The following is a 12,887-nucleotide window of genomic DNA, read 5'->3' as shown; positions in this document are numbered from 1 at the left end:
GCCATGGTATTTCCTTAGTAAAATGTTTGTATAGACTTCGCGTACTATACAAATTCATGTGACTTCTTTTCCACCATCTTTCCAATTAATGTGACATGTAAGATCCACCTCTGGTTTTCTGGTGTCTAAATGTTTGAGTGTTACAGCAGCTATTGCTTCCAAATACTGATTAATACTGATTCAATCAAATTTATACATAAGAAACAAATTGAGTTTTATAGGTGTATAATAATGGAGAATTGTAAATCTTCCTAAAACTCGAGTCTGTCCTATTTCTTCTTCTACTGCAACTTCTATGATGCCTACTTCAAATTATTCATACAAAAATTCCTTAAAAATCAAAAAGCTATTGTTTTCTCCTATTTCATAAAAACAGAAACAAAGGAGTGAGTGGAGGTCTGAGGTGCTCTGTAATATGTTTTGTCTTTCTACAGCATGTCAATTACCACACAGCTCCTGTATGAGCACACCAAATCTGAGAAGTCTTTGGTTACATTGTTCCTCATGTCAGAGAGTGAGAGCAGAGTGAAATAATATACACAAAATAGAGGCCATGTGGTGATGAAGAGTATATATCTGTGCTACCTATCAGCTAGGTGACAGAAAACTTGTGAATCCAGTTCAAGTAAGAAAGCCATGCACACAGAGAAAGTAGGTTGTCATTGATGAGCAAGGTGATCGTTCTAATAGGTGTCTGACACTGTTTTATGATTTTTATCCAGCATGGATTTTAAAAGCAATAAACCTGTCCACAGATAAGTGTAACAAGGAAAATACCCTCACTACCACCTCCAAATAGGTCTTTTTACTGATTACCTGGTGGTTTACTCATGTGAATAAAAGTTAGACAACAGCTACTTGAATCTCAAAATACCAATGAAGATGGGAAGTTAAAACCAGTACTCTGAGTAGCAAAGGTGAAGAAAGGAAACAGATAGGGAGTGTTCAGAATACAGTTTCATAGAAAAAATGAGTAGTTAATAAACACAAAGAAAAATCCTACCTGAGGAAGTCATGATGCTGACAGAATACTGCATCTAGAAGGAGACATGCCAAGTGACAAAAATTCAGGAGTTAAATTGCATTAGCCTTCTGAAGAAAACGTCTGAAGATAGTAAAATTTCTATAATATACCATTTTTTTTTATTTTAAATTCATGATGGGGAGAAAAAAAAAAAGGCAGTCTCATCCACCTGTTGTTAAGGGCACCTTGCTCATGAATGATAACACTTTCTTCATGTGCATAGGTTTTATGCTTTATTGATGTTCATCTCAAGTTTTCTGTCACCCAAGTGATGGGTGGCATGGTCTTAGACTCAGCAGCAATTTGCATTCATGTGCAGTTAACGTCTGGTAGGTATTGATGGAGTTCATTTTGAAATGAGTGGAGGACTGATCTGGTTGGAAGATATTTTCACTAGTGAATATGATTTTGAGGTATTGTCCAGATGGTAACATTAAGAATAATTGTCATAAGGTAAAGAATAAGTAAGAATAATTGTTATAAGGTAAATCTATTAACCGAGACAATAGTTTTAAGTATTTTTAAGCCTGAAAACTAGGCAGGCAGCAGTTCCTCTCTAGTTATTTGTTTAACACAGTATGAATTCTTGAGTCTAGACCACTAACATATTTGGATTTTCAACATGAGTCAGGCCTGACCTGTCTCTTAACTCCACGGTACATTACCCAAAAAACTTTTTTTGTAACTCAAAACTTTTTTGGAACTCATAAATATACATGCAATTATTCTACCTTCCTCCTGATAGCTCTTTTCACAGTGTATTGGGAACACTTAATGTTAATGCTAGGAGATATTTTACATAAATTCCTCTTTAATTTTAAGGTTTAATAATTCCAAAACACACAGCTTCCTGGATTGACTGTATGTGCAGCTGAATGTGTTAGTGTCAGATTATACTTACCATCAGAATCATTAAATATAGGCAAATTTCAAAGGTCAAATAGCATTCCTTTCAGACACCGTTTCTTAATTTTTTTTAGTCTTATTATATGATATTAATATCCTTAGGGATTGTCATTATCAATCTAAAAAACACTGTTGGGCTTGTGGTGTTGTTTTGTTTTTTTTTTTTCCTGTCATTTGGAAGGAGAAAGAGAGAATTTATAAATGTTCAGAGGTTTTTTGTTTATTTTTTTAATTTGTTGTTTGTTTTAATTTGTTGTTTGATCTGATCTTTTTCTGATGAGAGGAAGAGTTGATTTGTTGAGTGAAAGGACAGATTTTGATTGAAATTACTTATAGGTGGTAGCAGTGCTACTCTTTTGAGTCAGCAAGTTTGTGAGCAGATGAAGTGCTGGCTGCTATCACAATAGTGTCAGGCCTCTCCTGGTTTTGGTTTTGCATTTCTTTATATATGCATTGGTAGATGTGTACTCACTTATTGAGACATATCAAGAAATTCGTCCTGGATTCTTCCTGAAACTGTATCCAAACCCTGATCTTTTATCTGTGACTGATGGTGCGTAATCAGTGTTGCTGGCGTGAACAAGGAGATAGGGTCAGGTGGTGACAGTCTGTCTTAAACTTACTGTGCAGGGAAAAGGAAAGGAAAAGATTCTCCTTGCTGTTGTCACTCAGCTCACCAACTTGACATTAATGTCCACACATGGACCTGGCAACTCAATTCCTACAGTACTACTAGTGCTACACATGCAGTGTATTTTACTGGGACTAGGAGAGGCAAAAGCTTTCAGGGTAGGCTTAGGGTTGTTGTTGCTGCTAGCCACATTTGTGCGTAGCATGACATTATTCCTTTCTGTACCTGCAGCTGTGGTGGTACATGGAGTCTCTGCACAGTAGTGCAACACCTACTGTGGGTGAGCCCTGCAGAGTTAGTGCTCTGCATCTACGCGCGCACAGCCAATCTGAAATCCAGTCTGTGCTGTTGGATACTGTTTGCATGTGGCCATAGCAAAGCTGTGCTGCTGAGCTGGCATCCTGGTCATGTAATGTTAATGAGCTCCTCATTAACTGTGGCTGTGTTGAAATACACTAAGGGGTGTTGGCAGTCTGCACTGATGCAGCAGCTTTACTTTCTTAGGTCTGTCTCTGCTTGGGATTTGGAGCTCCAGTGACAAAATGTAAGTAGAATTTCTAGACCTTTATTTTGAAATGACATAATTTTTCGCATTTATAACTTTGAAAACAAAACGGTAAAGGCATTTGGGCAGTGGAAATAAACTTGGCAAACTAAACGAACTTGCAAAAAAATATATATCATTTTGTACACATTATCATCTCGATGGTGGTACTTAGTATAATGTCCAGTTAATAGCTTGATTCATTAATAGGTAATGTTCCATGTAAATATTATATGGCCAGTTTCCTTAGTTTCATTAACACTCACTGGTCAACAGTTTCTAAACTTGATCAGATTTTTCTCTGGATTGATACTGTCAGATTAGCAAAGTATTAGTGGAGGGTTTTATTCTACTTTTATTTCAGACTGAAAACAACGTTATTAAAACCCTTTCCAATTGTTCATAAATCTGTAAAGCTACAATGAATAGTAAAAGAGCTGTGTAACTATTACATACAATACGGTAGAGATTCATTTTTCTCCTCCATTATCTGTCTGTTCAAATGAACAGCCTGTGAGTTAATCTATGATAAATGCACTATATTTAATGCAATGGGACAGTCCCTTAATTTGAGCACCTAGCATGGTGTCAGCCTAAATCTCCTTCAGCTGATTTAATTAACAAAGCTCCATGTTAATCAATTTGCAATTAAACTTTTTCAGACTTGTTCTAGGAAAAAAAGAATCCCTTCACAAAACAAAAATTAGAATTAGCTTGGTGATAAGAGTAATTTACATGTTGTTTTTTTTTTTTTTTTAGTAAATGTGTTAAATGGTTGATGAATTATTCAACACTTAGTGTCTGTAGCAGATTTACAGATTTTAATGAGCTTTCTTAATTTGACTTCCCATACTACATTGTACTATTTTTGCATATTTATTAGTGGAAAAGGATTCATAAGCAAAATATATTCATTGATATGTTATCTCTTAGTAATAACAGCAATATTTTTTTCCATCCATAATTATTTATTACTTCAGCAGTGCAGAAAGAAATTTATTTCCTATGGGTTAAAATTATGTGACTTGTTAGCTAGTTTCCTGATGAGGAGTAAGAGTGAACTTCTTTTGACTGCTGGTTTCAAAGTTCTCATCCAGATGCATTTGGTCTTCAGGTGCTTCTTAGTTGCAGCTTGTCCAGCATGAAGATACTGATTTCTGTATTGCTGTGTTGAATGATAACTTTGGAGGGGACAGAAATCATTTCCTGGTATGTTACATTCTTGACCTATAAGTCCACCTTCTCAAAACCTGCTTTTACTTTTTCAGCAAGATTCTGTGGGCCTTTTTTCTTTTCTTTTCTTTTCCTACTCTTAATTCCAATCTCTTCACAAATGTATCCATTTATCCATAGCTGCTTGTTGTTGTTTGTTTGTTGAAATATATACTGCTTGACTTGAATATGTCCTGGCTGAAGTGTGCAAATCTCACTTGAAAATCATTACATGGCATTTTCAGAGATTTTTTTTTTCTCTTTAAAAATGTAGTAAATGTCATATGTTCACATATTAAAAGTTGTCCATTTTAGCGTAAATGATTTGTGATGTTGGAAACTGAGAAATCAAGTAAATTTTAGCTGACTTTAATCACTGTAAAATAAGTTCCTTAGCTTCTATAAGTTTCAATACAGATAATTCCAGAACCTTCATCCCACCAGTACCTCTAAGAGAAGACAAATGGCAAGTCCTAATGTAGCATGTAATTGCACTTGTTTGTGGAAAGATGAAATATCAAATGGATTTCAGTAACTCAAAGTAGCTTTCTTAAATTGCGCTTTGATGTTCCTGTTTAAGAAGTCAACATCTGAAATAATCCAGCCAATATATTACAGCATAAATTGGTCTCAGGAAGTTAGTTTCATTTTGTTAGCACTCCATGTGTTCATAAATATGTGAGAGAAAAAAAAAAAAAAAAAAAAAAAAAAAAAGATAAATGAAAGAAAGTAACTCATGGACAGTAGTAGAAAAAGATGGGAACAGAACCTAATTTCTCTGACTGTAATGACTACGTGCCTTCCACCTGCTGTAGCCTGTCTAGGTGAGCATGTGTTCCTCTAACATCAGGGCAGTCATAACTACAAGGATGTGCTATGTAGAAGATTTGAATTAATGTAAGCTTTGTGCATGCAAAGAGCCCTGGTGTTTGCAAGAGCACAACTAACCATGTGCTAAACTGGGATGTTGCAGCAGACTAACCATATGTTTATCATTTTGCTGATCTGAGATTCAGTGTGAATTGTTTAATTGAGGATTTGAATATAACATAGTTTACAGTCAAAATAAATCCACTCCAGTTTAAAAACTCCATGTACACAGGTACCAGAACAGGATTTTGATTTCTATAAAAGACTGACTTTGTTTATATTTATCTGAAATGTGAAGAAGCAGTCTAAGTGTATACAGGTGTCAAAACAGGATAATTTGTGTAGCTCATACAGCTGTATTTGCTCAGCTTCCTTTGATTTCTTGTGGTGTATAGAAATCACATTAGGAGCTTGCTTGAGAATCAGTGGTGAGAATCAAAAGCAAATGAAATCTTATTGCTAAGATTTCCTGTCATCTCACAGTTCACTACAACACTTGAATAAACTGATGACTTCGTCGTTTGGGCTTTATAGGGTTTATTTCTGTTTTGGGGTTGTTCTGAATTCAGTGTTATTTGCATAATATTTCATTGTTGGTTTCTGTGATCTTTCTCCCTTTCTGTAGACATTTGTTTTGGCTGTGGAGCAGACAGGGAGGTCTTGGACATGGTAATCTGCCAGTAATCTTGAGCAATACCTTAACAATAATTTATTCATTTGACTTCAGGGAAAATGAACAAGAGGTCAACAGTTTTCTGAAGAGTAAAGATTCTCTGCTGATAAACTCTATTATAGCCTCTAGAGCCACACAGATGTCTCAGGTTAACTGCACACAATACTACCCCCACCACCACCACACCAGCCAAATCCTTCAGTCGATCATCACATACCTATTTATCTTAAAGGGAATTTTAATATTTTGCAAAATACTTTCCTTGTGATCTGTTTCTTTTTGGATTTTTATGGTTTAAAAACAACAACAACAAAAAAAAGTTGATGGGGAAGGGGAAAAGTAGGCTAAGTAATTATTTCACTAATTAAGGTACTGTTGGGAGCAAATTCTTGAATTTGAACCTGCATTTTTTCTTTATTGACTTTAATCATTTTTATCTGATTTATCTGAAATTATTGTAGTTCTTGTAAATATCTTAAATCTAACAGGGCTGTTGAAGTTCTTGATCCCATTTATACAGCATGAGACGACATGTCTTCACTGAACATCTAACTTGAATGTTGGTTGTAAAAACCAATGATTTCCTGTCTTTTTACTATTTTTTTTTTAAGACACAAACCTATTCTAGAAAGTTCTTATTGATTTGCTTTATGCCCAGTATTGTACCTGAAGTTCAGGGGTCATGTTAGGTATATTACAGACACTTCTTAAATGTTCCCAAACCATTCCTAATTCTCTTCAGCAAAGGGACATTATGTATTCATAGAATCATTCACATATATTTTGTTACATGTGCAATGAACATCAACAGTCTCAGTGCTGAGCTCTTATCTCTTAAGAAATGGATCTACTTGCCCATTGTAGAACATTTAGGAGTGTTAGGACTTTGTATTTTCTTCTTGTGTTCTGTCTTTTACTGTTTGTGTCATGGCTTATTTAAACCATATGGGTTTTGTTCCCAGACAGCATGGTGTCTTGAGGACAAAAGATTAGAATAATTAACAGTTATTATGAACATAATTTTCTATAAAAATGTTGAGAAGTGAAAAACTGTTTCAAAATCATGTTGGATTTCAGAAAAAAATTGCTCTTCAGAAATATTTGTACGTGTTGCCTCCAGGATGAAACACAAGCTGAATATAAAGCAGTGCCTACTTCAGCAAAACATGAAGATCTGCTGGATCTTCTGGAAACAGCCAAAGATAGTCTTGGGCAGTTTGAGATAAAATCACGGGATGAAAACAGATGAGACATCAGACCCATTTCTCCTAAATGTATCATTCAGATGGCACCATTATTTCTTTTTTGCACTTGAATTTATTCTTGCCTATTTATTTTGCTTGCAAGCCATCAGACATATAGAAATAAAAAAAAAAAAAAAAAAAATTCAGATTCTAGGGCTCCCAGGAGAATAACATTTTTTGAAGATGAAAACCACTAACTTCTGAGTAAACCTTCTGCAGCCCACAGGCATGCGAAACAATAATGTGAAAAATGAATGTCTGGAAATCAGAATATAAAATAGTTCTTAATGATGAAACTGTGTCCAGTTCAGTTCTGAGACCACCAGTACAGAAGTTCTGCTGTACATAATTTGTATCTAGTGTGAAGAGGACACAGGGAACTTCCAGTCTCCCCTTTGTTCTCTTCAGAATTTAGAACACATGCTGGAGCATCTCTTATTCCTAATGCTCTTTAAATGTGAACTTTATAGGAGAAGCCTGTGGATTTGATTCAAGTCATCACAGTTCAGTGGTTAGAATAGTTTTTTGCCTATATTATGTGTAATGTGAACAAAAATTAGTCACCCATGCCAGTTCTCCATTTTCTTCGGCACCGCACAGTTTTCTCAGTCAGTTTTTCAGAAGAGCTCAGAACTACCTGCCTGTTCAGTAATACTTGGTATCCAGCAGCTACAATTATAGAGAAAGAAAGCTGTTGGATACTGAAAATTAAATAAATGAAAAATCCCCAAATACTGATGCTGAGACATTGTGGTGGTTAGGAAGGTGTGCTTCTTCCTGTGGTTGGCTCACAAGCTAAACTAAAAGTACTGATTATATTCTTTTGTGTATTCCATTCATAAAAATGATAGTGTATTTATTTCTTTTTTCAAAATCATTTGTTGCACGTAAACCCTGAGCTGAAGTTTACTTGTAAACAGTTTTTTTTTTCTGTTGTTTTCAAAAACAAACAAAAAATATGACTATTTTATAGTGCGTATCATACACTGCAGAAAATGCATCATTTTATTACCAACGCTGAAAATAGAAGATGATGGCTGGAAGCACTGTGTGCGACCTTCTGGCCATATATCTGGCATGTTCATAGCATGCACAAGAAAGGAAAGCAGCAAACTAGGAAGGTTTGATACCATCTATTTTTCACTTTTTCGTTTTACAACAGCCTGTGCTGTGACTCAGAGCACTATGCACTGAGATATGTCCGTTATTATTGGAGTAGTTTGAGGTAGTATGCTTCTATACTTAATGTTTTATCTTAATAATGCTGTTCTTGTTCAAATGCTGATGAGATCAAGGTCAGAATAAAGTGTAATTTGTGCTAACTACTGTGCAAACACCAAGTGTAGTATCGGCTTCATTTGTCTATTATGAAAAGACAAGGGGAGGGGGGGAAAAGCTAAGAGAGGTGTAACAGCTAGCAAAATATTAATATAATGACAAAAAGTAGTTCCACTATTTTCCTGGGGGAGGAAGGATGGCTTAGATAAGTCAAAAAGATAGTGTACTGCAGAAGACAGGAGTGGTAGAGATTATGTTGGAAATCTAGAGATGTTTTATTTGGGATTCTGTACAAATGATTATGGATAACAACAGAAGCTTCAACAGTTCTTTGTGAAGAAAAAAAAAAAAGTCAGCACAGTTCTAGCAATCAGGAAATTCAAGAATTTTTAATAGGTTTAGGAGAGTTTGTGGTACTGTTGGAATGTCATGCCTGTGTGTGTATATATTTATATATATTACATTAATTTCAAGTAAAACAAAGTCTGAACCCTGCTACTTATGTTTGTATGAATACTTACATATACATAAAGTGGCAAATGATAATCAGATATTTATCTCACTTGCCTTGCTTTTAACTTTATTTTGAGATATTGGAACATAGAGAAGGAGGTCCTGGACTGAGGATATTTTCTATCTACAGAGCTGTATCAAGGCAGTAAGAATGTCCTGGAAAGAGTAGTTAGCATGCTATGCTTAGATGTTAATTCGCAAGAGTGCTGAGAAAGTCTTCCTAATTGTTTACATCTACCAGGTAGTACCAAATTGCAGATATTAGCTTCCTGACCCTTGCTGTGATTTGAAACAATTTTAATAAGAAGGAAAACCATTTTACTCTCCTAAACCTTGCCCTGATATTTCTGCCATTTTTTTTTTTTCTTCTTGAAACTGTAACTTCTGTGAACTGGAATCTTTTCGTGAAACAAAATGCAGTGTGTGGTGGCAAAGCAACCCACCTAGTAGAAAATAATCAAGAGAACAGGAGAAAGAATTGATGCACATATTTTCTACATGATAAAATAGTACTGAGATTTCTGGGAAAAATTTGGAACCAGCTGTGTGTGGGGCAGGGCCGCTGACTAGGGTGTAGTGCTTTAGGAACCAGTGTCCCTATACTTGCATTGTGTGGCATGCTGTTGTACAAGATGTGTTTTCAGAGTTAATTTGACTGTAGGATTCTAGACAAGCTTTTTGAAGTCTTGTGTGTCATATGTTAGTCACTTGGCCCTGTGCTCAGAGACTGCTGTATTCTCCTCAAAGTGCAAGTGAGTTTGTGCTTCATTGTAGGAAGATGTGCTTGGGTTGATCTTAGGGTGCCAGAATCCAGTGTTGTCTGATCAGGTTCTTTTAGCAGTATAATGAAATCAGAATACAAGTCTAAGTAACACTTAGCGAAATGTAGTAATTAGAATATACAGTTCACTCACAATACCAATGTGGTCCCATTATTACCTGGCTGTGTAATATGATTGTTGTCACAGTGCTGAGCTTCTGCAGCTGCTGGGGAGGAATACGTGGACTGAAGTTAGCTCAAGCCCATTGCTGTCCTCCAGTCTGTTGTTAATTGTTCAAGTTTTTTACTCTGTGGTGGCCTGAGCCACATATTCACTAGCCCCATGCTGGTCTGGCAAATTCAGGGAGGCATTCACACTCTCTTAATGAAATAAAGTATTTGAGTGTAAGACTGACTTCACAACACTCTGACACTACTCATTTTTAAACACTTGTGGTAAGTAGCACTGGGGTAAACACTAGAGGGGATTGCTATGGTTGTTGTAGCTTTTATGTTTTAGGACAACTTTGTGCAGAGGAAACAATGTCTGTCCCTTCCAAGCAGATTGTGTGTAAGAAAGGAGCCTAGCTTTCCTGAAGGTTCGTGCATTTTGGGGAGTTTGCCAGCAGTATGTGGAGACCAGCATCTCAAGTAGGCCATTTCTGAGCCAACTTTCCCATTCTTATTCCCTTTTGCACTGCTTTGTGGTCGTGTATGACATCTGAATTAAACAGATTTTATTATCTGTGTTCTTCTTTGTATAACTTGGAAATGTAGATCGAAACATATTATGTTGGGTTAAAGACTCAGTATAATTACCAGCACTGCTAAAGCCATTGCCGTAGAACAGCAAGTTGCCCAAATGGTATACTAATAGACAAACTTTTTTTTGTGTGTGTGTGTGTGTGCCTGGCCCCATTCTCTTTATTTTAAACCCCTTTTCCTTTTTTCCTTTTCCTCATGAAGATTTGATCTTTTTGAATCATTCTTCTGTTCCTTTGATTTTTTTTTTTTCTGTTGTATTTGAGGCCAGTTATGTTAGTAGCATCCTAATTGGTTTTAATAATCAAAAATGTCACGTAAGTAGTAAGTGAAGAACAGTACTGCACATTTCTCTCTGGAAAAAAGAATACTTTGCAGTATTTTTGGGATGCTTAAGACCTCTGTGAACTGTTTTTCTTCTTCTTTTTTTTTGTCCTCTCCCCCCCACCTCCTTTTTTTTTCGTAAGTTAGTATCTATGGCAAAATGTAACCAATTGAAGTCCACTGTTTGTGCCAATTTCTACTGAAAATCACTGTACAGAAATGTGAATAACTTAATGCCTTTATTTTGGCATGTGCAGTAATTTTTCATTCTCTGGAGTCTTCCTACTCTTTTGTTACCTCCAAGTCTTCTCTCCGATGAAAGTTGCTTTACTTCTATAGGGACATGTAGGTTGTGCTTCTCTACAGTATGATGCTCTGTATTCCCATGACCTGGGCATCCTTCTGCACATAACTGGATACCACATGGGCTGTGCCCAAGCATTCATCTTGGCAATTTTTCAGACACACACCCAGATTGGTATCCAACTCACAAGTCAGAACGCTTGGAAAATCCTGTTGCAGAGCAATGTAATCAAATTGCTGTTCCTTTCATACAGTGGTTTTTAATGGGCATGCATAGATTTATATATTGATTGCTGCAGAAAGCATTATATAAATATGGAAGTGGGGATAAAAGGCCTGAGCTTGAGAAGAACATGGAGTTGTCCCCCTGTTTTCAGTATTTTTATTCACGTTAATCGAACACAAACCATTGAAATCTGTCAACTTGCCAGATACCGCACAAAACAGTAGTTATTTAGTATGAACAAAGGGAGAAAAATCAAACCTTTATTTTGTTTATTTAGCTCTAAAACATATGAATGTTTATTGTTCATGTAGCTTAAACAGTGGGTTTAAAGCCCAGAATCTGTATATATTGCACAGTTCAATATGAGCTAAAATGCTCGTTTTAGCATTTTTTTTGCTCCAACCTGTAACTAATAAATCTGGAATTGTTCAGAGCAGTACAGTGAATTAGTTGTCTCATTTTATCTTTTGACACTGCTATTACACTTCAGATGTTGTTTTCTGGAGGAGACCATGGTTATTGTTTCAATTTTAACTAAATCGGAGAAAAATGTCCATCATTTATAGCAACTCTGTTCTATGTTGCTCCACTGCCCTGCATGAATGAATTCTATATGGAAAGAAGAAAGGAGGGTCAAGGTATAGGTCAGATGTAATACATGATAGGCTGTGTGTTGGAAGAAATTCAATGCTGCTATGGTTGGTCAAACATGGTTCTGCCCTGTTCTGAGATAAAGTTGCAGTTATGAACTCTTCAGGTAAGAAATTACTGTAAAGATCTTATCTAGATGACAGATGATTGTAATAAGCTTCTTTTATACCACATGGTGGTATGTTGCTAGAAGGAGTAATGATAAACAGAGCTCTATAGAAAAAGAACCAGTACTTCAGGAAAGAGGTTTTTCATTTATGTGGTGCAATAAGGAGAGAATACAATAGAGAAAAAACATCTACACCTTGAGTTACTTGAAAAACTTGGATCTTTGTTTTTATGTTAGATGTTTATTACTGATTTTTTTTTTTTTTTTTTTTGAGTCGTATTTTCTTCAATACAATGAAAGCACTCAATCAAATGAACGTATGGAAAAGACGATGTTGCACCTGTGGCCAATAGGATTTACATATGACAGTATTAGCCAAAGCTCTTGGGCTTTGTTAGCTCAAAGTATAACTCCAGTCTGCTTAAAGAAGTCTGTAAAATCTTGTTCAGGTGTGCAACTGTGTTCACAGTACATTAGCATAAGTATTCATGCAGTGTTTTAAGATCATTGGCTGAGGGCTATTGTATGGGCATACTCATACTACAAAACCAATATCCAACTTTTAATTTAAAAAGCCTTAACAAGAGCTCTTTGCATAGCAGTGTTTTCATTATTCTGTCTCTTAGATGTCCATCAGTGTGTCAATAATGGACAGGCAAATTACTTGTGTGACCAATAGACTTATTTTTACAAGGAGTAATGTCTGATTAATGTTCGTGGTAGACATGTCACCAGAAGGGAGACGTCTTCTCTGTAAGATGTTATTTCTGCCCTGTTGTTATTGAAGTTGCATTGCTACCAACATGAGAAGACTAAGATATGTCACGGCAGTAATTGATTGCATTAGTGCTTCTGAA

At 35.9% G+C, this 12,887-nt stretch overlaps 1 protein-coding gene across 1 annotated transcript in view; it reads left to right on the top strand.

Annotated features, from left to right (window-relative positions):
• Positions 1 to 12,887, top strand: part of LUZP2 (leucine zipper protein 2) — a gene marked incomplete at both ends in the record, with an annotated part of 183,765 nt that overhangs the window by 38,002 nt on the left and 132,876 nt on the right. The window lies entirely within an intron of this gene.

Source organism: Netta rufina (genome assembly GCF_964035555.1).
Source record: "Netta rufina genome assembly, chromosome: 5".
Lineage (NCBI taxonomy): Eukaryota > Metazoa > Chordata > Aves > Anseriformes > Anatidae > Netta > Netta rufina.
This window is presented reverse-complemented; position numbering and strand designations above follow the sequence as displayed.